The 27,612-nt window shown below is 34.4% G+C and overlaps 1 long non-coding RNA gene across 1 annotated transcript; it reads left to right on the top strand.

Moving 5' to 3' along the window:
- The first annotated feature begins 14,038 nt into the window (after positions 1-14,038).
- Positions 14,039-22,729, top strand: LOC145271343 (uncharacterized). Its single transcript, XR_013865828.1, has 2 exons — positions 14,039-14,302; positions 22,320-22,729. It is a non-coding gene; the product is annotated as an uncharacterized LOC145271343 (long non-coding RNA).
- The last annotated feature ends 4,883 nt before the right edge of the window (positions 22,730-27,612 follow it).

A 27,612-nucleotide genomic window follows, 5' to 3' on the forward strand; every position in this document is an offset into this window, starting at 1 on the left:
TGAATGTTTTAGATATAACATGTGTTCCTGTCCGTGCGGGTGTAACCATCGTTTGTTGCGGGATTGGTATTATAGAAGGAAAAAGGAAATGTGTTTTGTTCTCACGTTTGGGTCACTATCGGTTGTTCGCACGTGGGAAAAGAAGTGAGTGATGTAGTGGAAAATGGGAACGATAGTCCAGCATGTAGACACAGAAAAAGATAGAGGGTTGACATCAGTTAAACTGTGCGCCATGTTAGCCATCAGTTACGCGGTGGTTTTCTCTGGCACAAGTAGTAGATAGAGAGAGAAATAGTGAGAATGTGTACGTATGGTCTGTAAGCTTTTTGCCCCACATAGTAGCAAGTGATGTGAGGCACGTGTGTGCGCGCACATGCCGAAAAGGCACGCGGTTGGTCTGTAGACCGCGCAAGTAAGAAGCTGGTCTGAAGAGGGCTGGAAACAGCCTGTCTCTTCCTTTTATAGGTTTTTCCGGTGTGTCTTTTGTGCATGTGTGGATTTCCATTGAAAGGAAGTGAGGTCGTCCATCTGTGTGCGTACGTGTGCACGTGTATGTGTATACGTTAGCATGTGTGTATATACACGTGAATGTAGTGTATGTACGCAAATGTTTGTGTGTGCGTATGTATGTGACAAGTAATATGGCTTGAAAAGTGAATGTATGTTTTTGTGTGAGACTAGAAAAAGGCTCGTGCAAGACCTTCCATTTTGCCATAAGGACTCGGGCTTGGAGTCTATATCCGTAGCATCCTTCCTTTAACTAGAGAAAAAAATAATAAATAAGATAACCAGGCTCTTATGTGTTTTCGACAAACATTCTATCACTGTGTTAGTTATATTTTCTCCCTTGAGTCAGAATTGTACCCTAATCGATCCTGTCTCTGATAGTATAGATGCAGCACTCTCCTTATATAGTAACGCCCAAATACATGTGTTTGGAGACTATAATTTCCCCCATAAAAATTGGCTTTGTTTCTCAGGTTACACAGATACAGCTGGACGCTCTACTTATAGATTCTCTGTAGCGCATTCCCTCACACAAACAGTATTGTTCCTAACCCGCCTACCAGATCGTGAACCTCAGCAGGCCTCCTTTCTAGATGTATTTTTCACCATAGTACCTTAGGAGTGTATGACTATTGCCCCCCAATTCCCTTTGAAACGCAGACCGCCTAGTGGTATCAGTTGACATCACATTTAAATCTCAACCTCAAGGTGAGAAAACATTGCTCAAAACAACAAGCATGGAGTATTGCTGCCACATGTGGGCTGGTGTAGCTACCAAATGCCAGAAAGTTTTCTATTCTAATATATATATATATATATATATATATATATATATATATATATATATATATATATATATATATATACATTAAGTTATAAAATATATATGGCAGTTAAACTACACAGATTATTCCGCGTTTCATCCGCGCTAAGATTCATCAGGCTTACATATATCATCAGGCTATATCAAGGGTGTAAGTTATTTTCCATTATCTGACAAGAGTTATGTGTTTTGACATGTCACTCGTATATAGTTTATATATCCATCTGTTTCGTTTTAGTTAAGAAGTGTAGAAACAAAGGAAACCACCGCTGCCACCATGAATTATTCTTTCGCTGTTAAGAAGGAAAAAAATAAGGCGCTTGAGATAGTCAATGAATCGTGATTTGTACTCCATTTTTATTTTAGTAAACACGCCCAAAACAGAAGGCTCATATAACTAAAATTCTGTTGATTAATGAATTCTCTCAGAGGAGGTAACAGTTACATATTATCACATTAAAATCAGAAATCGAAATAAGCAGTCAATAGGTACGGATGAATGCAGATGCTCAAAACGTATAAACATTTTGACCCTCACTTTACTTAAAAATTCACCAAAAATCAGGAAATTAACTAATTTTAATAAAATTTTCAGTTTTTATCAAATAATGATTGCCGAATATAATGAACTAATTCTTTAATTTAAATTTCAGTTTTTTTTTTTTTGCTTTGTTATATAAGGAAAGCATCATAATTTGTAACAATAAAATAAATAATTTTGACAAGAATATTACGAAAAAAAAACTAAAGTCTGTATTAATGAGTTCAATATAACTCAAAGATAATGAATTCTCAAACTACCGATATAACCATTGAATTAAACATTGTTTATCCAATATTTTTACACACACAAAATTATAATAGCCAAATTATTTCTACTTTTTTTTTAAATTACAGATTTCGCATAATTTTCATATGCAAGATTTTAATAATTTCCTTGCTCGCAGAATGTGAAACTTTCGGCGTAACATAATTTTAAATGATCTCTGTTGTACCTTTTTTGTAATATTATTAATATGAATTTGTAATATTAACGAGGCGAAACGAAGCTTGTTAGCTCACGGAAGACATCTTAATTTTCTAAGGGGAGTAACTCGTACAGCCCGAATTATAAACAAGGAAAGATAATCCATGTGTCGACACCCCTCTTTCACAAGAGAATTGTTTGTTTAACCAGAGGTTGCTGGATGAGTTTTTACATGTGGGCTCTGGGCAAGTTGTAAGGGCGAAGTGCGATGTGGTACTCTCCTGAAAAGTTTCCAATCTGGTCGAATTGGTCCGGATAGGCTTCCATGAGATCTATCATAGAATTTATGATGGTGTTTGACGGAGGATCAACTGGGGTACATATTGTTCTTTGTATGGAACAGTGTAGCATTGCCAAATTCAAATCTTGGATGGAGGGTAATCCTAATATGGTAGGTCCATTTGATGTGACCACATAAAATTTTTATTGCTTTCTATAGACCCTTGTACCCATATTTTATATCGATGGAGCGATGCTGCGGGATATCAGAGTCGTTGTACGCTGTAAGGATTGCAGTTTCTTTGTTGGTTGTGCCTGGATGTGGATGCCCATTCTGGTCCACATGTTTGGGAAACATCTGTCGGAACATGCGTAAGGGAAGTGTATTCTCTTCCGCGCCTGTGTCCACTTTGACCTTCAGCTCAGGAATGCCTTTTCTGTTTGGAAGGACGATATCCAGGTTGGCAAATGCTTCTGTTCGGGAGGTTCTGTCCCCTTTCTGATTTACTGGATATACAAAACATTCTTTCAACATCACCTGCCATTTCATCTTGCTGTACGTTTATACAGTTCTGCTGGTTTTGAACGTATCCCATTCCAGTTCAAAATTTCTCTGCTTGGTTAGCGTGTTTGCTTGTAACTGCCTGTTAGTGTTTTTAGTTTTTCGGGTCTGGCACCTTTTTGCCCAGTGGTTCTTAAGACCACATGCTGAGCACGTACTGCCGCGAGCCGGACAATTTCCTGGTTTAATGCGGAGTCCATATCTTCCACAGACGTCTGTGCTCTCAATTTTGTGTTTGAGAGAGCTTATCCAGCATTCATATTCACCCCTCTTTCGCCCATTTTTTTTTCATGTGATCCACTGAAGCTTCGTTGTTTCTGCACATATTTAGAACTTCAGGAATCTCCAGTTTTTCATTTTTTCATAGTAAATGCTTTTGTAGCTCTGTGAATCAAGTCCCCGCAATTATCTGGTCTATGATGCATTAGGTGTGTCAGAAACTTCGTGAACAACATTGAATCAACCCCTAATTCGGATTTACAGGTAAAGTTCTAAAAAGCACTTCTTTGTTTGTTTTAAATTTGAATATCTTATTTATTGATGTTTTATCTTCAATTTGTGATATATAACACTTTGGTGAGTAAATTAATTATTTACTTTTTAATAGATATTTCAAAATGGGGGGCGTGCATTAATTCGGCCCCTTGTCTTTCCAAGCTTATAACTACTCGAAAAATGTAATTCAAACCCTAATTATTTTTCTTAATTAAACGGGCAAGAACCAAGGTGTCATTTATAAAAACAAACAAAATCTACGTGTTTTTTTTTTTTTTTTTTTTTTTTAAGGGTTTTAAACTTCGGACTTTACAGGTAAATTTCTAAAAAAAACACTACTTTTTTGTTTTTAATTTGAATATATTATTTATTGATCTTTTATCTTCAATTTGTGATATATAAAACTTTGGTAAGAAAATTAATTATTTACTTTTTAATAGACATTTCACAATGGAGGGGGGCGTAAATTAAAAAAAAAACGTTTGTCTAAAATATTATATTCGGTTTCTTGGAAAGAGCATAAAATTTCACATTGACCCTCAAAATATCGTAAATATAGAAAATATCGTAAAAATAGAAAAAATGTTGATAGATTTTTAAAGTCTAAAAATTGAAAAATACTGAGCTCGTAAAATTCAATTATTGTTTTTTTTTTTGTTTAAATAAAACAATAATATTTCTAGTAACTTTTATACAACTTTAATAGTTTATTTTGGAAGCATCATCTATAAAGAAAATAAACAACCCACTTTTAAAAGAGAAATTACGATATTTTATATTTTATTCGCAGTTTCGTGTTAGGGGTGTCAAAAATTCCTACAAAAATTCTGATACATCTAGTTCTGCACGAGTCCAAACTCTGTCTAGCCTCATCAAGGGACATCACTCCTTAAACTACACCGTAACCCGGTGTTGTTACTTTTATTCCCCTGCAATATTAAAAGCCGACATTATAACTGAGAATTTCGACGGTGATCTCTCCTGTTTATAAAAACATTACATCATTTTAAACACTTTTAAATAAAAAAAAAAAAAAAAACTTTTGAATGGCAGAAACAAACTTGCCTGTTCGGATTTTTTGCGAATGTTTCGCGAGTTTTTGCAGTTATTTTTTTTTCTGTGTGCATTTTTTTAAAATACAATTTATTTAAAGTGCTATCAGTGGTCAGTAAAGGAGAAATCCTTCTACATCGAGGCAATTTTTATGCATAATAAAATCACAGATACAAGCACGAACTATAAACAATCAAGATTTTAATAAATAAATTATTTTATTCACATACTTCTTAGAATTGTTTTTTTCTTTTGTGTGTGTGTGTGTGTGTGTGTGTGTGTGTGTGTGTGTGTGTGTGTGTGTGTGTGTGTGTGTGTGTGGTATCACAAGATACAAATCTTTTTATAATTTTTATTTTTATTTAAAAAAACAAAACAAAAAAACTTGCTATTTGCTTACTTCTCCACAAGGGCAAATTGAATACAAGTAAGTTTTAGCGTCCAAAATATTCAGTTATAATGCCGGATTTTAATGTTTTGTAATCAATAGCGCATTATTTTTATTTATTTATTTATTTATTATTATTATTATTTTTTTTTTAATATTAATAATAAGTTCTGTAAATATATTAAAAATACGCACCCTTAAAGAGAACCATTTGTTTAAAAATAGGATTTGTTTAAGTTTCGCATCCCCCGTTGTTCTGCGAGACTGTGAACATTGTGATGTATGCGAAAAAAATATGGTGCCCGGAAAACTCGTCTCGGGAAAACTCGTCTCCGGAAAACTCGTCTCCGGAAAACTCGTCTCCGGAAAACTGGTCCCCTTTCGCTAGGTAGGAAAACTGGTCCCGTATTGAATAAATACCGATTGAAAACACATTTTATGATCATTCTTGAAGGAGATATTATTTTTTAAAATAGACTATAGCCCCCCCCCCTAATATTTTTTTAAAATATTTTTACTTGATTGATGTTTTCTTTTCTTTTTTTTTTCTTTTAAATAAAATCGATTTTCTAAGTGTCCGTTTTCTACCTAACTGGCTAAGTTCTTAGTGGTTTCACTTCTTTTAAAGCGTTTATTATGTTCATACAAAGTTAATTACAATTTTTTTTTGTTCTTATTTTAACGATGTTTTTTGGAGTCATAAAAACAATAATTAAAAACAAAACCAAAAAATTAAAAAACAGGGAGCGATTCGATTTTTCGTTACTTTTTTGTTTTGTTTTTTAATTATGATAGTTTTTTTGTTGTTATGTTTTTGTTTTCTCTCATACCAAATGCACTCATGCGTTATTTAAAATTATAATTTTATCAATTATCAACATTTATTGTCGTCCTGTCAAATTTTGCAAAAATTTACTAATAAATTAAAAACGAAATATTTTTTTGGCGCGAGAGATGCCATGTTGTGCTAACAATCTCTCGTTAACTAATTTTAAATTTTTTTAAATTTTTACTTCGAAATTCTAAAATCAATCATTAAGAGAAAAAGTAATCACTAAATAAATTTATTAATCAATTTTCTTAAAAATCCCGCTATCGTTTATGAAGAATCTTTTTAATTTCATTTTTTGTTGGTTGTTTTTCGGAGGGAGATATAGTTTTAACCCCCCCCCACTCTCTCTCCCTCTCTCTAAATTATATTTTGAAAAATATTAAAATTTATTATTTTCTTTTTAAAACCAAATCTCCCTCAGTAATTTCTTTAATTTTCTATTTTTTAGCGATTATCAAGACCCCTAAGATGTGATATACCGGACATTATTTCTAGTTCGGGTTTGTATTACTGTACACATAGATTCGAAAAAGTTGTCAAAAAACAAATATATAACAAATAAATGTTATCAAAGGCAAGATAAATTACTTTTCTACCAAACTGGATATAATTTTCGTGTTTTTATTTAATTTAACATGTTTATTCAGCTCAAAAAGCATACAGTGTTTACCGATGTATTGGAAAATTCAAAATGGCGGCCGACTCTCTCTTTAACACGGTAAGTTCGGGAAAAGGTGTTATAAATAATAAACTAGACAAAATACTATTAAAAAACCACCGAATATATGTCAAGTTATGTCACGGTAACATATATTGAAAAGGTATTATAAATAATAAACTAGACAAAATACTGTTAGAAACTCGCTCAATATATGTTACTGTGACATAAGTTGACATATATTCGGTTGTTTTTTAACAGTATTTTGTCTAGTTTATTATTTATAACACCTTTTCCCGAACTTACCGTGTTTAAGAGAGAGTCGGCCGCCATTTTGAATTTTCCAATACATCGGTAAACACTGCATGTTTTTCGAGCTGAATAAACATGTTAAATTGAATAAAAACACGAGAATTATATCCAGTTTGGTAGAAAAGTAACTTATATTGCCTTTGATAACATTTATTTGTTATATATTTGTTTTTTTAACTATTTTTTCGAATCTATGTGTACAGTAATACAAACCCAAATTTTAATATTTTTTAAAATATAATTTAGAGAGGGGGGGGGGTAAAACTATATCTCCCTCCGAAAAACAACCAACAAAAAATGAAATTAAAAAGATTCTTGATAAACGATAGCGGAGTTTTCAATAAAATTGATTAATAAATTTATTTAGTGATTACTTTTTCTCTGAATGATTGATTTTAGAATTTTGAAGTAAAAATTTAAAAAATTAAAAATTAGTTAACGAGAGATTGTTAGCACATGGCATCTCACGCGTCAAAAAAATATTTCGCTTTTAATTTATTAGTTAATTTTTGCAAAATTTGACAGGACGACAATAAATGTTGATAATTGATAAAATTATAATTTTAAATAACGCATGAGTGCATTTGGTATGAGAGAAAACAAAAACATAACAACAAAAAACTATCATAATTAAAAAACCAAAACAAAAAAGTAACGCTCCCAGTTTTTAATTTTTTTTTGTTTTTTTATTATTGTTTTATGACTCCAAAAAACATCGTTAAAATAAGAAACAAAAAAATTGTAATTAACTTTGTATGAACATAATAAACGCTTTAAAAGAAGTGAAACCACTAAGAACTTAGCCAGTTAGGTAGAAAACGGGCAATCGATTTTATTTTAAAAAAACAAAAAAAACATTACACAAATAAAAATATTTTTTTTAAAATATTAGCTGGGGGGGCTATAGTCTATTTTAAAAAGCAATATCTCCTTCAAGAACGATCATAAAATCGATATTTATTCAATAAGGGACCAGTTTTCCTACCTAGCGAAAGGGGACGAGTTTTCCGGAGACGAGTTTTCCGGAGACGAGTTTTCCCGAGACGAGTTTTCCGGAGACGAGTTTTCCCGAGACGAGTTTTCCTAAGTCAAACATTTTCCCGCTTTATTTGAAAATGAGATTTTTCAAATCGGCTTTTTTAAAATAAAATTTGATTATAAAAAAAAATGTGTGGAAAGTAGGTGGAGTCTTTATAATGTTAAATTCATGCCCATGAGTGGGATCATTAGTAGGGACGGGCAAAATGAATGCCGATGCTCAAAATGTATATTTAAAAAATCACCAAAAATCAGAAAATTAACCAATTTATATGAAATTTTCAGTATTCATTAAATAATGATCGGGGAATATAATAAATCAAGTATTTTTATTTAAATCCGAGTGGACATTTATTATTTTGTTTAAACAGAACATACCTTTACTAAAGTTATATTTTTCAGTAGTAAATAAAAAACGCAAGACGTTATTTTTGCTTTTTTTTATAACTAAAGGATCATCATTTGTAACAATAAAAATAAAATAAAATAATGTTTATAGGAACATTAGGAAAAAAGCCCCTAAATCAGTATTAATGAATTCTATATAACTCGAAGAAAAATGAATTTCTCGAACTACCGATATTACCATTAAATTAAGCATTGCTTATTTAATATTTTCACACGAAAAAATTATAATTGCAAAAAATATTTCTACTTTTTTTTAAATTATGGGTTTCGCATAATTTTTATATGCAAGATTTTAATAATTTCCTTGTTCGCAAGAATGTGAAAGTTTCGGCGTAGCATATTTTTTTTGATATATAATATTGAACAATAATTAATAAAATAAATTAATTTAAAAATAGGAACGTAGAAAAATAATTAAATTAAATTAAAAAATGCAAAAATAATACAAACGTTCAAAAAAGGAATTACGGATGCGCGACTGGGGGGGGGTGCTCTTCCCTTTTAATTACATGACGTCATTTTCACAGTCTTTCGACTGCCTGAAATTTTGGGCCGTTATAATTTTCGTGTTTACAATCTTTTAGTTTGTTGCATTTTGCGAACGCCCACTCGGTTTTAGGTTAATTAATTTATGTTTTCTACAAACAAGGTGATTTTTTTTTTTAAATTTAATTCAATATCTTAGGACTTTACTTTGCTAATTATCTTTGAAATAGACCCAGAAAACTAATACTTATCTTTTAAAGGTTTTTTTACAATGAATTTATTTAACTTCAAAATTTAGCTGAATAGGGCAGCTTGCCGTGTAAACATTTTTCATAACTATTTTTTTTTTTTCACGTGTACACATTTTTCTTTTCTTTTGGAAATTAAGTTTAGCCCTTAATCTTTCAAATACAATCAAAAAGTATTCGGAAACCTACAAATAAAATATGAAAAATCGCCTTTCAAAACTGGGTCCCCTATTTTGTTCGTCCATTTTTGCCCGTACCTAGGGACTAGTGATGTAAACGTTAATAGTTTTTACAAGAATCCCAACGGCGGCGTCGAATCAAAGACGGTTATTTTGGGAATATCATGTGTTGAATACGTTTTTTTATGAAGCTTGATTAAAATAGATGAAACTAATTATGTTAAACAAAATTTTAAATTTTATGTTATAAAAGATATGTAACGTCTTTTTTATGTATGTAAAAATACATGAAAAATGTAAAAAAAACAAAAAATTGTTAAATAAATTATAAAAAATTTATTGTATAAAAGATCTATAACTTCTACTTTTATTTATGTAAAAATACATGAAAAATGTTTAAAAAAATGTTACATAAATTTGAAAAATTTTATCTTAGAAAAGATCTATAAAGTCTATTTTTATGTATGTAAAAATACCTGGAATTTTTTTTTTTTTTTAAATTTGTCCAATAAATTTCAAAATGTCATATTATAAAAAATCTATAAAATATTTTTTTTCATGTATGTAACAGTTTGTTAAAAAGTTCAAATAAAGTTTATAATGTAATTGAAAAAAAAAAAAAAAAAAAAAAACACCTAGTTTAAAAATATTTTTTTATTAAAACTAACATTGCTAGGGGACGTTCTTTTGCACGTACACAGACAGCCATGCCCCATGCCTCAGCCTCGCAGACCAAGGGGATGGCAAAGTTAACCAAAGTTTAAAAAGTTCGTTTTGTTTCCTTCATTTAAAAGTTTCATGTAAATAGAAAAGCAAATTTAATCATTAAAAGTTTTGTAAATATTTATTTTTTCTTTGAAATCTTGAAAAGTTTTGTCAGTACATTTTTTTTTTAAATCTTGCTCGCGAACATTCGACGGTGGCTGCTATTTGACGTGTTTACAAACAGCCAATGTCAAGGTCGCAAAACCGGTGTCACTTGAAATATGTATCGGTCGTTGTTTTCTGTTACACCGCCTCAATTCTTTACTTGAACCCGTAGTTTTTTAGTAACCCCCTCCCCCAAATGGAAGGGGTTGCATATCTTAAACTCTGTTGTTATAAGGGGATGTAACGGTTACATATTATCACATTAAAATCAGAAATCGCAATAAGAAATTAACAACTTATGTGAATCAGCATTCTACCAACTTCTAATACACCACGGATGAGCCGGATCAAGCAATCCAGAATGTAGTGGCTAACGACAGGGAGTAGCCTTCACCTAGAATTGTCACAGATCCTGAAGAGGGATGTGGAGCTGAATAACGACAGCAGCAGCCGCAGCAGCAACTATGACGATATTAGGAGCAGGAAATCAGACCAGGTGGGAGTTAGACGAGCGCGCTCCAAGAAAAGGAAGGCGGGGGCCGCTCACCCTAAACACAAGAATGGGGCAGTTGGTGCCAATGTGACGTCACCAACCTATAAGCCTTCTGATTGGCCAGCGCTTCTGGGCACCCAGGAATCCCTGGATAACACGATTCCTCCCAGACAACGAACGCCACCACCGTCTAGTAGGAGATCCCCAAACATGCCAGTGCGACCAGAAACACAAGAAAGAACCTGGGGGGCCCAGTCTCAGTTGGCACCTGAGTACTACCACTAGTTATACCACACAACGTATAAGGATCTGACGGTAGGCAACATCATCAAGCCGCTGCCGATTACAGTAACCAGACTAGAGAGAAGGATAGTATCTCTAGTCACCATTGACATAAAGAAGAAATTGTTGACTGGGGTCTCAAGGGAAGTAATGGCTCAGATACTGGGGGAGCTTAGTATCCCAGCAACGTACATCTGTAGAAGAGCATACGAGACGTGTGATCTTTTTTTGCCCACGGAGGAAGACGCCGTGAGATTGTCCAGGACCGACTTGGGGTGGGGTCATTTGCGCCTCAGGCTGGAGTATCTGATTAAGAGACACACCAACGTCTCCATTCTTGGCGTCGCCTGTTACATCGACTCAAAGCAGCTCGGGGCTGTGATGAGCCAATATGGGGATGTCGAAGCCTTGGTGCCAGTGCATGGTCCTCGTCATCTATTATTGGGGAACTACAAACTAAAAATGAGAGTGGACTGCGCCAGCTTTGATAAAATCCCCGCTTTACTCAGATGCAAGACCTTGATAATGCTGAAGGTCGGCGGCCAAGCTGTTGACATTGCTTGAAGCAGTGGAATATCATGAAGGAATAACCCCAAAGATTTGCTAGGGGCGCCCCTGCTTCCACTGAAACAACCGGAACAACTGATGCAGTGGCACCAGCGGCCACTGAAAAGCCAGCCGGAGGGGGGCACAGAAGAAAGCTAGGGCTGAAGCAAAGTCATATCAAGAAAATCAACAAAGACCCCCTCAAACCAAAAGAGTAGCTCCTGCAAGAACAACGTAAGCAGGCTTCCGCAGGGTCGTCACATGGCTCCTCCACCAAGAGCAGTCTCTGAACAAGAAAAAGGATCTGCAGTCGTCGTCCTGAAAAAGGAAGAATCCTGTCTCCTCATCAGATTCTGAAGAGGAGCAAGTAGTTAGCAACAGCCCAGCAGTCGTTGTGGAATGCTGAGTGGGACACACCAAGGCCATGTGGAACATGATAGAGGCTGCGAAAACAGCAATCAAAGGCACAAAGTTTGTGGAGCAGGGGCACGACTCCCTCAATCAGTTGGCGAATAGGTGTGTGGGGAGGGTCCCACTGTATGTCCACCCTTCATTTTATAGGGCCATAAAGTTTACTTTCCCGCTGTATGTCAGGGGAATTGCGTGAGACGGACGAGTCACGTCCGAGTTGATTTCGGGTAACCTCACCCAATCCTGCGGCATCCTGACTGCAAAAGACTTCAAGCTGGTGGTTGACACTCAATAGGCATAATGGCTACATATTTGAGCCTCGCTAGTTTGAACGTGAGGGGCATGAGGTGCCGAAGCAAAGCCGCTAGGGTACTGAGGGATGTCATGTCCATGAATATAGATGTGGCAGCACTGCAGGAAACTCATTTTATTTCAGTAGACGATCATCGGGTGCTGGAGGGGTGTCTTTTAAGCATTCGGTAACTACCTTGCTTGTTAGACACATTCTTTCTGCAGCGGTTAGTGTTGTACACATGATGCTAAATAAGGCCAAGGCAGAGAAGCGTCTAGAAGACAGGTTGGCCGAGACACCCTGGAGATAGACCTAGTTAAGGGGGACCTAAACCTCTCGGCTAGCACGCGGTATCAGGGCCAGATAACTAGGGCTAGTGGAATGGGCGGCAGCTGCTAGTGCGTAGACAGGTCTGTACTCAACGTCCGATTGATGGGGGCTTGGGGATGCCAGATTTGATGAGCCACAAACTTGCGGAGAGGCTGGCGTTCCTCAGTAGAACTCTGGTAAAAGAATCTGCATGGGCCCTGTTGTCGGTAGAGCTTTTCCCGACCTCATCCCCGATCACTCGGTCGAAAGTAAATGCAAACCGAGAAAGCAGTTGAGGTTCTACAACGAATGCCGAGAGGCGCTCAGCGTGTTGCCGGGGTCCAGTGACCTTGCCCGGCCTAAAAGGGCACTTTACAGGGAGTTAGTGGAGGTGACCACGTCGGCCCACTAGGGGAGCGGCTGTGGCTGTTAGATGGGGAGGTGGGCTCTTTGTGGAATTGAGCGCCAGGCCGGGGTTACCTCAACAAGTCCGAGTTTTCTCTGACCTGGCAATTCATTAGGAACGTGCCTGTCCTTAATGGTAGGCGTCACAAGTACAACGATGAAATTGACCCAAATTGTCCTCGGTGCGAGGGGAATCACGTGGAAACTGTGGAACATGCTTTTTTGAGTGCTCCAAGCTACAAGAATACTGGGCGTATGTCAACGAGGTCACGGCTCGCATCGTTCCCAACCAGGTGACGTGCCTTGATCTAGCAGCTGTTGTCTACAACGCAGATCCGCTGTGGCTTAGGGAGGAACGAATGGTGTTCCTAGCAATCTTAGGTGTAGCTAGACTAGTTGTGTGGACATCACGCATAGAGATAGAGCGAGGGGGATCCAATCTCTCATTACTATCTGATTTCGTATTTTAAACATCAACTTAAAATCAAAATAAGATGTGATAGAAGGAGGCTATCCCTCTTGGTATTCAGTCGTAGGTGGATAGACACAGCTAGTTTATGCACATTCACACAAAACAGGCTCGAATACATGTTCCCTGCCTAGGCATGGCATACGCCAACTATAAGAACAAACAAGAACATCCCATGATAGTGTATCAGTCCCTTAGCTAGTTGGTATGAATGAATCTTAAGGCCTTATTATTATTTATTTTAAAGAACAGAATTGCTAGTTCCAAAAAACTGCAATTCCAAACGTCTCGTTAATGTGAGTTCATAAACATACTTTACATAAGAAACTTGTTGATTTATTCTTATTTATTACATTTAAATTTAACACTGAAAAGAAACAGACGATGACTTTGAATTTTTTAATCGTGGGACGCGAAATTGGTTGTAACCGTCTTTTTTCCGGAACTTCCGGTATTTTGCGATGATTACAATGAATGAATATTCCGCATTACCAATTTTGACTTCATTTAATTACTTTTTTTTTTACCTTAAATGTAAAAAGAAAAAAAAACTCACGGCTTAAAGTGTGACGCTGCTTTATTAATGTTAAAATTATTTTAATTTTAAGCATCGATATAATTTATTTCATTTTTCAATAGACTTTAATAATGATTGGAAAACAATTGCACATTTTTAACTAATGAACGGACATTTTTACAGGAGGAACGAAATAATGATTACACCGTGTTAAGATGACCTAAAAACATTGTTCTTTAACAGTTGATTTTCTCTTTAAATGATTTCACGTTTAAGTCGTGTTTTTCATCTTTTAATTTTGATTCTTTTATATTTTCATATATTTTATTTCTTAATGAATTGGACACACAAAACAAAAGTTGTATCAATTTACTAAAGAAATCCAAACAAACAAAACAAATTTTCTGTTTTGAAGACAATAGAACAAAACGAATTCATCCCACTTTTTTCGTATTGAATTCCTGGAATAAAAGGTAAGTTATTATTTTTTTTTTTTCGTACACTTTAAAATAAAATACATCCAATAACTTTTAAAATAATCTGAAACATTAAAATAAGTTTATTTTTATTGCGATCAAATGAAAAATATTCATTTCACCATGCTTTATAACATACGTGAGTAAAAAAAGTATGAGTTTCTCATTTAAAAAAAAAATCTAAAATATTTTTTTCAATCTGACATTTAAATTTTTTCCAAAATGTGTTTATTTCAGTAAAACTTATGAATTCTGAAAATAATAATAATAATTATCATATACAAAATAATTTAATTCAAAGTTGGTTAAAGTGTTAGACAACTGAGCACAAAAATCTTTTTTAATATTTAATTGTTTTAACATGTTACAACGAGGGACCAGATTAACGGAGAGTGTCACCAATGTTGCGATGGTGAATAGGATAACGTTTTTCTAGTACCTCAACGTAAACAAAAACATTAAAAGTTGTCAGAATCAGCGTTGAGGCGAAGACGAATATAAAAGTTCATAAAATTGTTTTATTTAAGCATAGAAAGAAATAATAAATCTTATTTTATATTGTTGTCATTTTAACGTGTGTGTTGATTGAACACACGAAAAAGAAAAGATAAATAATGAATCGATGTTTGTGAGAATGTTGTGAGAAAAAGTTTTGAACTTATGTACCTCTTTAAACGAATAATCAGTGAAAGTGACTCGTTTGGTGGGCATCGATAAGTCGGGTAATGTGAACAGAAGTTTATCTACTGTAGAATTAAACCAACAGTTCAGTTTTGTTGGACAATATTTATGAAATTTAATGATAAAACAGAGCCCTGCAATATTTGTTTTCAAGAACGATATCTATTTTCAAACTAAATGTACATGTTATTTTTAATGATTAATGTGTTAAATATTAAATGTATTAAGGTAGAAGAAACGGGTCTGTACTGCAAAAATATCCCTTTTAAACCCCTCCTGTATGCAACACTGTATAAATGTAATTTAATTTAATATTGTCATCCGATCTTTTTTACCATTCAAAAGAAGCTAATATTTCTTACCAATTTTTTACACAACATAAAAATAAGGAAAATCCGAGACGAAAATAGTGTTTACATATATATATATTTATATATTTCTATGTCTTGGATTCACCCCTAAACTAATTGACAGATCATTATGAATTTTAATTATGTGTATATGATTATATAATTTTATGTATTGGGTCTACTCCTAAACTAATTCGGGACAAGATCAAAGTTTAGTATCTGTTCTTCAGATGCTGCACTTCTATTTCTTGTTCTCTTTCGGTGGAGAAGAAATCCTTCACGACTGAGACAATTTTTATTTTTGTACCTCTTCTCCACGTTAAAAAACGACCCTGGTGTCTAACTCTGTCCTGTGGGGAGGCATAGTAAATAGGTACTATTAAACTAATAAACCGATCCTTATGAATTTTTATCATGTGTACATGTTTATATATTTTTATGTATTGGAATCATTCTTAAACTAATTAACCGATCATTACGATTTTTAATTATGTGTATATGATTATATATTTTTATGTATTAGGTCTACTCCTAAACTAATTAACTGATCCTTATGAATTTTTATTATGTGTACATGTTTATATATTTGTATGTATTGGAATCACTCCTAAACTAATTAACCGATCATTACGATTTTTAATTATTTGTATATCTTTATATATTTTTATGTATTGGATCCACTCCTACACTAATTAACCGATCATTTTGAATTTTAATTATGTGTATATGTGTATATATTTGTATGTATTGGAATCACTCCTAAACTAATTAACACATTATTATCGATTTTTATTATGTGTATATCTTTATATATTTTTATTTATTGGAATCCCTCCTAAACTAGTTAACCGATCATTATGAATGATTAGTATACGTATATTCTTATATATTTGTATGTATTGGATTCACTCCTATACTAATTAACTGATCATTATAAATTTAATGTATTATATATGTTTGTATATTTGTATTATCATATTCCAAAAATCACATACAATAATCAGTTTATAATGTATTTATGTGTATAAGAAATTCTATCAAAGTATAAGGTACTTGTGTAGTATAGTACTCATGAAAAAACAAACAAATCTATCCTGTAACATTCATTAAAGTTATTAAAACCGAAAATCACGTTTAATATTCAAGTAGTATGATTACATATGAGAAATAAGATGCTTCTTCACTATAGCACCCAGGTACCAAAACAAACAAATTCTTAACCCTGGTGTACAGAAAATGTAACACAACAGAAAATTACATGAACGTATCGAGTTTCTTCATTTTTACAGTATAGTACCCATATGAAAAACAAAAGAAATCTTGCCCATGACGTACATAAAAGTAATCAAAACCTAAAATTATATAATATATTCCTAAACTAATTAACCGATCATTATGAATATTAATTGTGTGTAAATATTTATATATGTCTATGTATTGGATAGACCCTTAAACTAATTAACCTATCATTATTAATCTTAATTATCTGTATATGTTTATATATTTGTATGTATTGCATTCGCTATGGTGTTTAACCCACACCTGAGTCAAAAGTCTATGGTTTATATAATGGAGAGAACAGTGCATTTGGAGGGTGATCCCCCAACACCTCCCTCCCGAGCTGATTTCCGCAGTTGTTAAAATCAGTATTTCCTCCTTTTGGAGCAGACCACCAAGGGAGCTGTGCGCTTCCTCTTTCTGCTGGAGCATCTCGGTTCTGACATCCCTTTTGGAGGGTCTATGTCAAAACAGTAATACACAGTTTTAATCACCTCACTGACGTCCTGCGGTGGTTCTTCTTGATACTTGTAGAAGCGTTTCCTGATTTGGTTCAAGTGCCTCTTATGTTGGAACTTTGGGCGCTGAATGATGTATGTAACATGGCCGATTCTTCGTAAGATCGTGCCCTGTTCCCAAAAAGATGTTATTTTTAAACTGTCTAAAATACACGTTATCTCCGCTGTTAAATAGTTTTGTAGGAATTGTAGAGGTTCTGTTGCGTATTATGTGTTTGGGTAATAGTTTATCAAATACGGATTTTATTTTCCATCCAAACATGATTTCTGCTGGGGATCACGAATCTTGTTTGTTCGGATTTCTCGTGATTCTAAACCTGCAGAAATTGCTGAAGGGACTTTTCTGTCGGTGTACCGGACGCCTTTTTTAATGCTCTTTTAAGCATATCGACGAAGCATTTGGCCTGGCTGTTGCTTCTGGCCTAGTACTTAGGTGTCGTAATATGCTTGACTTGATGCGTCTTGCAGAATTCTCTGCACTCTATTGAGGTGAACTGTGTAGTGTTGTCGCTAACCAAACAGTCTACAACGCCTTACCGAGCAAACAATTCCAATAAAAAATTTGTCGTTGCCGGGGTCGGTTTTTTGCATCTTAATACCTCTAGCCATTTAGAGTAAGAGTCAACTACTATCAGGTAGTAAAAATCCTCCACAGGTCCCGCATAATCGATGTGGATCCTTGACCATGGTTGTTCAGCCTCAGGCCAAGGTTTATATGTTATTGGTGGTGCTTTTCCAGCTAAAGCACAGCCTTTGCATCTGTTCACCATGTCGGTAATATTTTAGTCCATAGCTGGCCAATAAACAAAACTTCTCATTAGGCGTTTCATTCTGTTTATTCCTGGATGGCCCATGTGAAAATCATTGAGAATTCTTTTTTGAGGGATTTGGGGGATGATAACCCTTTCACTGTATAACAGTATTTCATCGCAACCAGAAAAAATGTCTGAACTGGTGTCATCCAGTGCTAATTTCTGCTTCGTAGTTTGAATAAAATTATCATTGAGAGATTCTGACTTAATTTTCTGAAGTGTGATCAGCAGTTCGCGGATAATATTGTTTATTATGGTTTTTACATCACTATTAATATGTAGTGCTGCGATTACTGAATTTTCAAAAGGTTACATTTTGGCAGAAATCAGCCTCGATAGACCGTCTGCATGGGCTAGTTGTTTTGAGGGGAGAAATTGAATTGTAAAATTATAGCTCAGCAGAATAATTCCCTATCTAAATAGTCAGTTTGCAATGAATGTTGGAAGTCTTTTTTTATCAAAAAATAGATATCAACGATTTGTGGTCGGTTTGTAGAAAACAATGTCTTCTGTACAAAAACCAGTGGAATTTTGAAACTGCAAATATAATTCCTAGGGCCCCTTTCTCGAACTGAGAATAATTCTTTTCCGCTGGCAAGAGAGTCCATGTTGCAAAAGCAATAGGCTGTTTCGAGCCATCCAGCATTCGATGTAGCATGCACGTCCCGATGCCATATTGACTAGCGTCGCTAGCTACTATTATGTACAACTACGGGTGGAAATGCGCTAGGAATAGTTGTAAAATCAGGATTCTTTTTATTTCCTGGAATGATGTCTGACAATCTTCTCTCCACTCCCAAGCCTTATCCTTTTTCAGCAATTCATTAAGTGGTGCGCGCAATTTGTGCATATTTGGGATGAACCCCTGGCAATAATGTGCCAAACCTAAAAAACTCTGCAATTGAGTTATGTTTACTGGTGCCGGCATTTCTTTAATAGCGGTCGCCCTATCTGAGTCTGGACGTCTGCCATCTTTATCGATTATTTGACCCAGGTATTTAATTATTAGTAAAAAGAACTCGCATTTATCTGCTTTGATCTTAAATCCATAATCTTGTATTCAACTGAATCTGTAGGTAAGTGTTGCTTAGGTTGATCTATAAAAAAACTTGCTGCCATTTAATTTCGTGAACACTTCTTCTGGACTGTGTAATGGATAGAGAAAATCTTTTAAGGACCTGTTGAGTCTGATTGCAAAGTCCCTGGATCTTTTCTTTACATAAACTGCCGGAGCAGCCCACTCACTATATTCAATTTTAATCAGTATACAAATGCTTTCTAATCTTTCTAGTTGCTGATTTATTCTGTTCATAGAAATGAACGAAACATTATATTTCTTTTTAAACACTGGTGTGTGCCAGGTTTCAACTTAAATCTGTGGCTATTTTTGTACATTGTTGCGAGGCTATATAATGCATGTTAACGACTTAACAATAAAGAAAGCCATTATACCAGTATATATATAAAATTACATTATTTATTTAGAACAAAGCAAAGTAAAGTTTCTACATCGGTGTAATAATTGGGTAGTCATGCAAGGACGTGTGTTTGTGGCTTGTACGCGTTGACGTCTGTGGAAGTGTGCATAAGTAGAGGTTATAGTTCATATTTTACTGAGTTAGATATAGCTTAAATATGACAGTCTTGAATTGTTCATATTGTGTGTTCTATGTGTATGCATCTTACAAGTAACAATATTTATGTGAAAAATATACAAGCCTACCCTATGTTATTGCTGTCGCTCTCAAAGTGCATGCTTATGAAGCGCGTGGTTTATCGTGTGCATGGCTTGGTGTCGAGAGAAAAAGGACGTAAACAGAAGGTTATGTCATAGATCACCGGAAGTATACGCGTGTCAAAGTTATGTTATGTTTGCACGTGCTCTGCTCTATGTGTGTGTGCTACTGCACACAGCTTGTTCTGTGTCTGTGTGTTTGATCCAGACAAAGCAAATTTTGCAGGTCGAAACGCCTCATTATAACCTCTCCACAGGCCAGTTAGTTTTTTTGTTTTCCTCTGTAAAGTGACGTTTGTAATTAATTCACCTTCAAAATGAATTTTTATACCATTAACGGCCGTCACCGTTCTGTTAGTGTTTAACATAGTCGGCTTTCGTAATATTTTCTACGTTTTGAGATTTATTATTGAAAGATCCGATTCACTGTCTAATTGGAATTTAATAGCCTTGACGAAAATGTTAACTGACGTCCTTAGTTCTGGTTTGATGTACACGGCTTTTATTCTGAGTTTTCCTACAGTACGAACTTTTATGACCGATCTTATTGCACAAATGGCATCTTTTTGACAATCCTCAGTCAATTTTTGAAGCGTTAAGTTCAGTTCATTTTCTAATTTTGTAACCACTCTGCACCTGATTTCTGCATCTTTTCCGGAGGTAAACCCTTGCGCAAATACAAGACATTTAAAATTGTCTGCTGTTGGTTCAGACAACTTGAAGTCATCTCAGTGTGTGTTCACTACAGCTGCGTAGGTGAAAAATCGTCATTATCATCTTTTACCACATTCAAACATCTGCAACGCTTATGGAAAAGAGACGTTTCCAATGAGAAAAGTTCTGTTAACAAATTTACCGTTTTATTGAATGATAAATCTGCTGTTTTCCGAGGCAAGATGTAATCCACGAATTTATCATGCTCAGCCGTTTCCAATTTTCGTAGAAGAAGTCTGGTTTTCTTTTGATCAGACCAGTTGCTGCAGTCAATATTAAAAAAAAATCTTCATAACGCCGAAAATACACTGTGAATGAGTTTTCCTCTTCCTCGTATTTAAAATTGTCTATCGTGGTCCATATTGTATTCTGAGAAAACGCTGACTTGCTTTCTGCGTTCACATTATTCTTAACCATTTCTGTAAGCAATTCCTCTTTTCGTAATTGACGTTTGGCTAACTGTTTTTGAACTTCCTTTTGCTGTTCTTCCGTTTCTATTTGATGTTCAGTCCAGTGTTTTTCGACTTGTGACTGATGCTTTGCGGCATCGATATGCAACTTGGTCAAATGTTCCAACACTACTTTCAATTCGTCCATTTTGCTTTGTCAGCATTAGCAATTTCAAAACGTTCGCTTAATTTAACAAAACCGTTTTATTCTTTCTTGTTTCTTCCCCCGGACAATAAAACGAACAGAAAAAACATAAATATATAAAAAGTTCATTGTCTAAAGAAAAAAATCAAGTTTATATTTTTCTCCAGAGAAAAAAAATAACCTCGATTTTAGCAGTGAAAAGAACAAGTGACGAATTCTTTTTCCAAAAGTATAAACATTTACCTGTCTAAGTCGCGACGAACCTTTTTTTGCAAAAGTACAGCATTATCTTTGAAATTTGTGGCAAACTTTTTTCTTTTGAACTCTTTTTTTGTAATGATCTGCGTTTTGTTTTTTTTAGTTACCGTGAACCTTTCAGTTGCAAGTCTTTAGACACTTCTTTAGGCTTGATTACATTTGACTCAGACGTCGTTAGTATTTTTAGAATACTATTTCAATGCGAATATTTTTTTCTATGTCGTTACTGGTTTCGATTTTAGTATGCTCCTTGAATCCAAAGTCGTCAGTGTTTAATTTTTTAGAACACTATTTTTAAACGTGAGTACGTTCTCTGAATCCAATGTTGCCAGTGTTATGGCTTGCAATAAGCAACAAAGACAAAAGAACCACGGAATAGAGTTTAAAATTACTGGAACAACAACGTAAAAAGGTTACAACTGAAAAGAGTAGCAAACATCATCGAGCAGGCGAGGGTCGATCTGGTGTTTAATCCACACCTGGGATCAAAAGGTCTATGGTTTATATAATGGATACAACAGTCCATTTGATGGGTGATACCCCCACAACACTTATATATTTCTATGTATTGGAATCACTCCTAAATTAATTAACCGATCATTATGAATTTTAATTGTGTGTATATGTTTTTATATTTCTACATATTGGATTCACTTCTAAACTAATTAGGTATGTTGAAAATTTTTTCCATTGTCTTATACGATCCTGAGCAACGCTGTGCGGCCTTGCTAGTTGCAATTAAAAAAGTGAAATGTATAGAATTTCATTTTAGGATTTCTACTAAATTACATTTTTAGACATTAAACAAACACATATTAAAAGAACTGTTGAATAAAAGCGCATTTTGATTTGAATCATAAAAAGTACATATATATTTTCAACTAGATTATATTCTAAGCAATACCTGTATTTACTGGTTCTGTTTATAGTTAGAAAGTACTTATTTTTAACGTGACGGTTATGATATTTTGGATGAAGTTAATGTAGGGTGTTACTTAAATCAATAACATTAACAATAAACAATACTAATACATCAAAACAAATACTAAAAATATTGAATTTCATTTTTTGCAGATGTTCCTGATTGGACCCTATTATTGATTTTTGATGAATACGATTTTCTTTAAACATTATTTGATGGAGAAAATTACGTTATTTGAAGAGTAAAGCGACATCAGTGGGAACGTTTCTTATAATGGTCACTACTATTTACGAATGTTATAAAATAGTTTTGAAAATGTGACACATCTTGAAATGATGAAATATCTGTTAATTTTGAATAAATAAAATAATAAGATATCGAATAGAAAGTTTTGACTAATGAAAAATCAAACTATAAAAAGTTACATTTTTATGAATTGTTTGATTTTCTTATAAAAACGTGAAATGTTTGGTATCTTGTGGGATGATACATCCGCATCTTAAACAAACTGATTTGTAAAATTGGAATAAAAGGGAAAACCTTTTTTTTCGTATGAATTGTATGAACATTTTTGTTTTATAAAATAATCATTAGTTTAATATGAGAACTCACACTGGTGTAAAACAATACTCTTGTAAAGTGTGTTGATATTCTTGTTCTTACACATCATCGTTAATGAGATATGAGAACTCACACTGTGGAAAAGCCACATTCTTGTGAAGTGTGTTGATATTCTTAATCTGAAAAGTCAAAGTAAGTGATACCTATTAGAACGCACTGGGAAAAAGACTAATAATAAAAATTGAAATAAAATTGACGGTAATGTTTAGTGTAAAGTATATAAAAATACTTAAGAAAATTTTGAAAAATAAGCTAAACATATTAGGTTTATATGCTTGTTTTACACACAATTGCTAGTCAGAAATGAGTACTCACACAGGGGAAAAGCCACATTTATGTGAAGTTTGTGGATACACTTTTACTAAAAAATTAACGTTAGTGAGACATATGAGAACACACACTGGAGAAAAGCAACATTCATGTGAAGTTTGCGGATATACTTGTTCTTATAAATCAAAGTTAGTGAGACATGTGAGAACTCACACTGGGGAAAAGCCATATTCATGTGAAGTTTGTGGATATTCTTGTTCTGTGAAATCATCGTTAGTGATACATATGAGAACTCACACTGGGGAAAAGCCACATTCATGTGAAGTTTGTGGATATTCTTGTTCTTATAAACTAAAGTTAGTGAGACATGTGAGAACTCACACTGGGGAAAAGTCACATTCATGTGAAGTATGTGGATATTCATGTTCTTTTAAGTCATCGTTAGTGAAACATAAGCGAACTCACACTGGAGAAAAGCGACATTCATGTGAAGTTTGTGGATATTCTTGTTCTGTGAAATCATCGTTAGTGATACATATGAGAACTCACACTGGGGAAAAGCCACATTCATGTGACGTTTGTGGATATTCTTGTTCTATGAAATCAAATTTAGTGGGACATATGAGAACGCATACTGGGGAAAAGCCACATTCATGCGAACTTTGTGGATATTCTTGTTCTCAAAAATCATCGTTAATGAAACATAAGAGAACTCACACTGGGGAAAAGCCACATTCATGTGAAGTTTGTGGATACTCTTTTACTAAAAAATTTACGTTAGTGAGACATATGAGAACACACACCGGGGAAAAGCCACATTCATGTGAAGTTTGTGGATATTCTTGTTCGGATCAATCAAATTTAGTGAGACATATAAGAACTCACACTGGGGAAAAGCCACATTCGTGTGAAGTTTGTGGATATTCTTGTTCTGTGAAAGTATCGTTAGTGAGACATATGAGAACGCATACTGGGGAATAGCCACATTCATGCGAAGTTTGTGGATATACTTGTTCTGTGAAATCATCGTTAATGAAACATAAGAGAACTCACACTTGATAAAAGCCACATTCATGTGAAGTTTGTGGATATTTTTGTTCTGTAAAATCAAAGTTAGTGAAGCATATGAGGACGCACAATGGTGAAAAGCCACATTCATGTGAAGTTTGTTGATATACTAATTCTGATAAGTAAAAGTTAGTGGTACATATGAGTACTCACACTGGGGAAAACCACATTCATGTGAAGTTTGTGGATATTCATGTTCTTAAAATCATCGTTAGTGAAATATAAGAGCTCACACTGGAGAAAAGCCACATTCATGTGAAGTTTGTGAATACTCTTGTTCTGAAAAGTCATCGATATTTTTGTTCTGTAAAATCAAAGTTAGTGAAACATATGAGAACGCACAATGGTGAAAAGCGACATTCATGTGAATTTTATGGATATACTTTTTCTGATAAATTAAATTCAGTGAGACATATGAGAACGCATACTGAGGAAAACCACATTCATGTGAAGTTTGTGGATATTCTTGTTCTCAAAAATCATCGTTAATGCCTTGAATACCTACTAGACACTATCCTCGAGTGTCTAAGGTCTCTCTGTACAGGGGTTTGCCAGAACAACCTGGCATGAGGATACATTTTCCATAGAAGTAAACCCTGACCAAATATTCAAAACCACATAGTATTCGCTGCCAAATAAGATCTCCTCTGTACAGCTGCCCCCAGCTTTATCGAGGAATTTTGGACCTTCTGCAAGTGATATTACCTCAAGTAAGAGCACGAATCCAGCACTTCACCAGACTAGATAAATTATGTTCTCAATTTCTTTACTAACTCAGTGCTCGAGAGATAAAGAACTTTAATGGAACATTCCAATATCTATGTATCTCATATGACTGCAAGTGTTAGCCCCAGGTCGTGAGCCCCTTGATTCCTGAGAACTTCGACTGAAGTAAAATAAAACAAAGACAGAAAACCTCTATTCATGTGAAGTTTTTGGATATTGTTTTTCTGTAAAATCAAATTTATTGACTCATATGAGAACTCTCACCAAAGAAAAGCAATATTTGGAAACATGAACCACTTCTGATAACAGTAAATTGGAAAGTGACCATGTTCTATTACAAAGACATACCAACAGCAGATACATAAAAGACGAGGCCATCATGCCAGATATTTTAATATGGAACAAGTCCGAAAGAACTGCGATCATTATTGATATTACAATCACAAATGGGTTTGACCCTAATAGAGCTGAACGAGAAAAGATAACAAAATATTCGAACACCTGGATTAATAAAAAAGTATCTTCAGAAATACTTAGAAGCAACCCCATGAAGACCAAGCTGTAACAAAATACAAATAGCAGTCATCAATGGAACAGCGTCTATTCTTAAAATAGCCCTCGCATAATTTTACATCATAACATCAAGTGTTAGCTTCAGAAGGCAGCCCCTTGATCTGTCAGAACTAAAAGTAATATAAAAAGGTAAAATCAATATTTTTGACAATATGTAAGTATTCTTATTTACTGGTGAATATGAAATAGAAACTCAATTGGAAAATATCTAAAGAATTCGAATTTAATAAATATTTTCATAAGGATGGAATACTGTTGCCATATCTGGGCAGGAGCTGCTAAAAACAGGCTATCCTGCCTTGACAGAGTACAAAATAGACTTCGTGGCTTATTGGGGGATGCCCTTTTCTCTACCCGTCAACATCTCTCCCACAGAAGAGACGTTGCGAGCCTATCCTTGTTTTATCATTATTTCCATGGCAGGTGCTCGTCTGCTCTCCAATCTCTGGTCCCCTCTCGCCAATCTTTCATGAAAAACACCCGTCTAGCTGAATCCACTGTGAAAAATGTCCCCACTCTTTATCTGTGCCTAAATCAAAACGTGAATTCCATGAACAAAGCTTCTTTCTTAGAACCGCACGCCTGTGGAAGAACTCTGTTCCGTCTGTCTGCCTCCAACCTGCCTACAACTTGGATGTCTTCAAGTCCAACGTTAACAAATTCCTAATGTACCGCTCCCTTAAGTAAACACTTCATCAAATCTCCACACTAACGTAAAGTACTTGCAGTGACCCTTATCCCTGAGTGGCTTCCGGGCCTTGATAAGTGGTGATCACTGTGTTAAAAAAGAACTAAAGACTATAATACAATATGAGAAAGTAATGAATTGTTTAAAAAGACTAACTTGCAAGAAAGTAATATAATTGTTGTGATATAGGAAATTGTGCTAATGAAATATCTTATTGTTGCGCCCTTTTCTTATGAATGTTGCATTATTAATTGGCCACCTGTCCACATTAATAGTATTGACACAAACAATATTATGAATCAGACATATTTTTGCGACTGGACTGTACCAAAACCTTTTTAGATGAACTATATTATAGGTAGTGTGTTTTTGCTTTACATTTTATAAATATTACATACAAACATGATAACGCATACGATAGAAACTCTCGTATGAATTTGTGGTCTTTTTTTATTTTTAGTTATTGTTTGATCTGCTAGAAATTATCTTCATGAACCCTAAATTAACTCAGACAAAGTGAACACAAAATTATTAAATTGAATGGTCTTCCCTCCGACAAATACCATTCATATATTTAAGTTTTTAGTGGGTCTCATCAGTATTGGTACAATAGCTCGCCTACAACTATGAAAATGAAATGTGTTACTATAGGAATTGTCTTATCGCCAGACGGTGATCTCATGAAACGTTTGAAGGGTTTAGTGGAATTCAGTTTAATTCAAGAGTTTAGCTTTCATTTATGTTTACTCTATTGTCAGTTGCCTAACGTTAACAAAACTATATATTTATAAAAGTGAAATTGTCCTTGTGTGCCTGTGTGTTTACATTTCACTACCAAACAACGCTGTCAAATTTCAGTCAACAGACTAAAGATTGGACATAAGGGTTCTGCAGACTAGACATTTGACATGAGGGGCTTTTAACAATCTTATAAATAGGAACTTGGAACAATAGTTCACAATAAGCATACATTTTAGAATATCAATATTAAATAAGTCAGTGGCCACTATCTGTTATGGCCTAACTAGAATCTCATGGAGCATTGGGAGTTCAATAATCTGCACTCTGTTGTGCTTCTATCATATGGTACCTTGTTGTCCTGTGTTGTCTATGTATTTATGGTGTGCCAAACAACACAACTTTTTGCTCGGGGTTTACATGTTTCGGTGTTTATAGTGTATTTTTGTAATACTGTTTTTTGAATTGGTTTGGGTATTATTATTCTGTTTGATTTCAATAGTATTCCATTTTAAATTGACGGTTCTTCTCGATAGGGCCAATAAGATCTTTTATTTTAATTCCAATTCTCTGAGTGTGTCAGGCTAACCGCTTAGTGTAATGTCCCTCAATTCATAAAGTGTTTTCTCCCCATTTTTTGCTTGATTTACATGAGCTAGTTTTGGGGTTAAAAATCCAACAAAATCCACCCTCAGGTCCAAGTCAATGGCTCTTTAGCTTTTTTTATTTGATAACCATGAGAATCCATCCACTGATGTCAT

Source organism: Euprymna scolopes, chromosome 46 (genome assembly GCF_053919585.1).
Source record: "Euprymna scolopes isolate OS-2025 chromosome 46, ASM5391958v1, whole genome shotgun sequence".
Taxonomy (NCBI): domain Eukaryota; kingdom Metazoa; phylum Mollusca; class Cephalopoda; order Sepiida; family Sepiolidae; genus Euprymna; species Euprymna scolopes.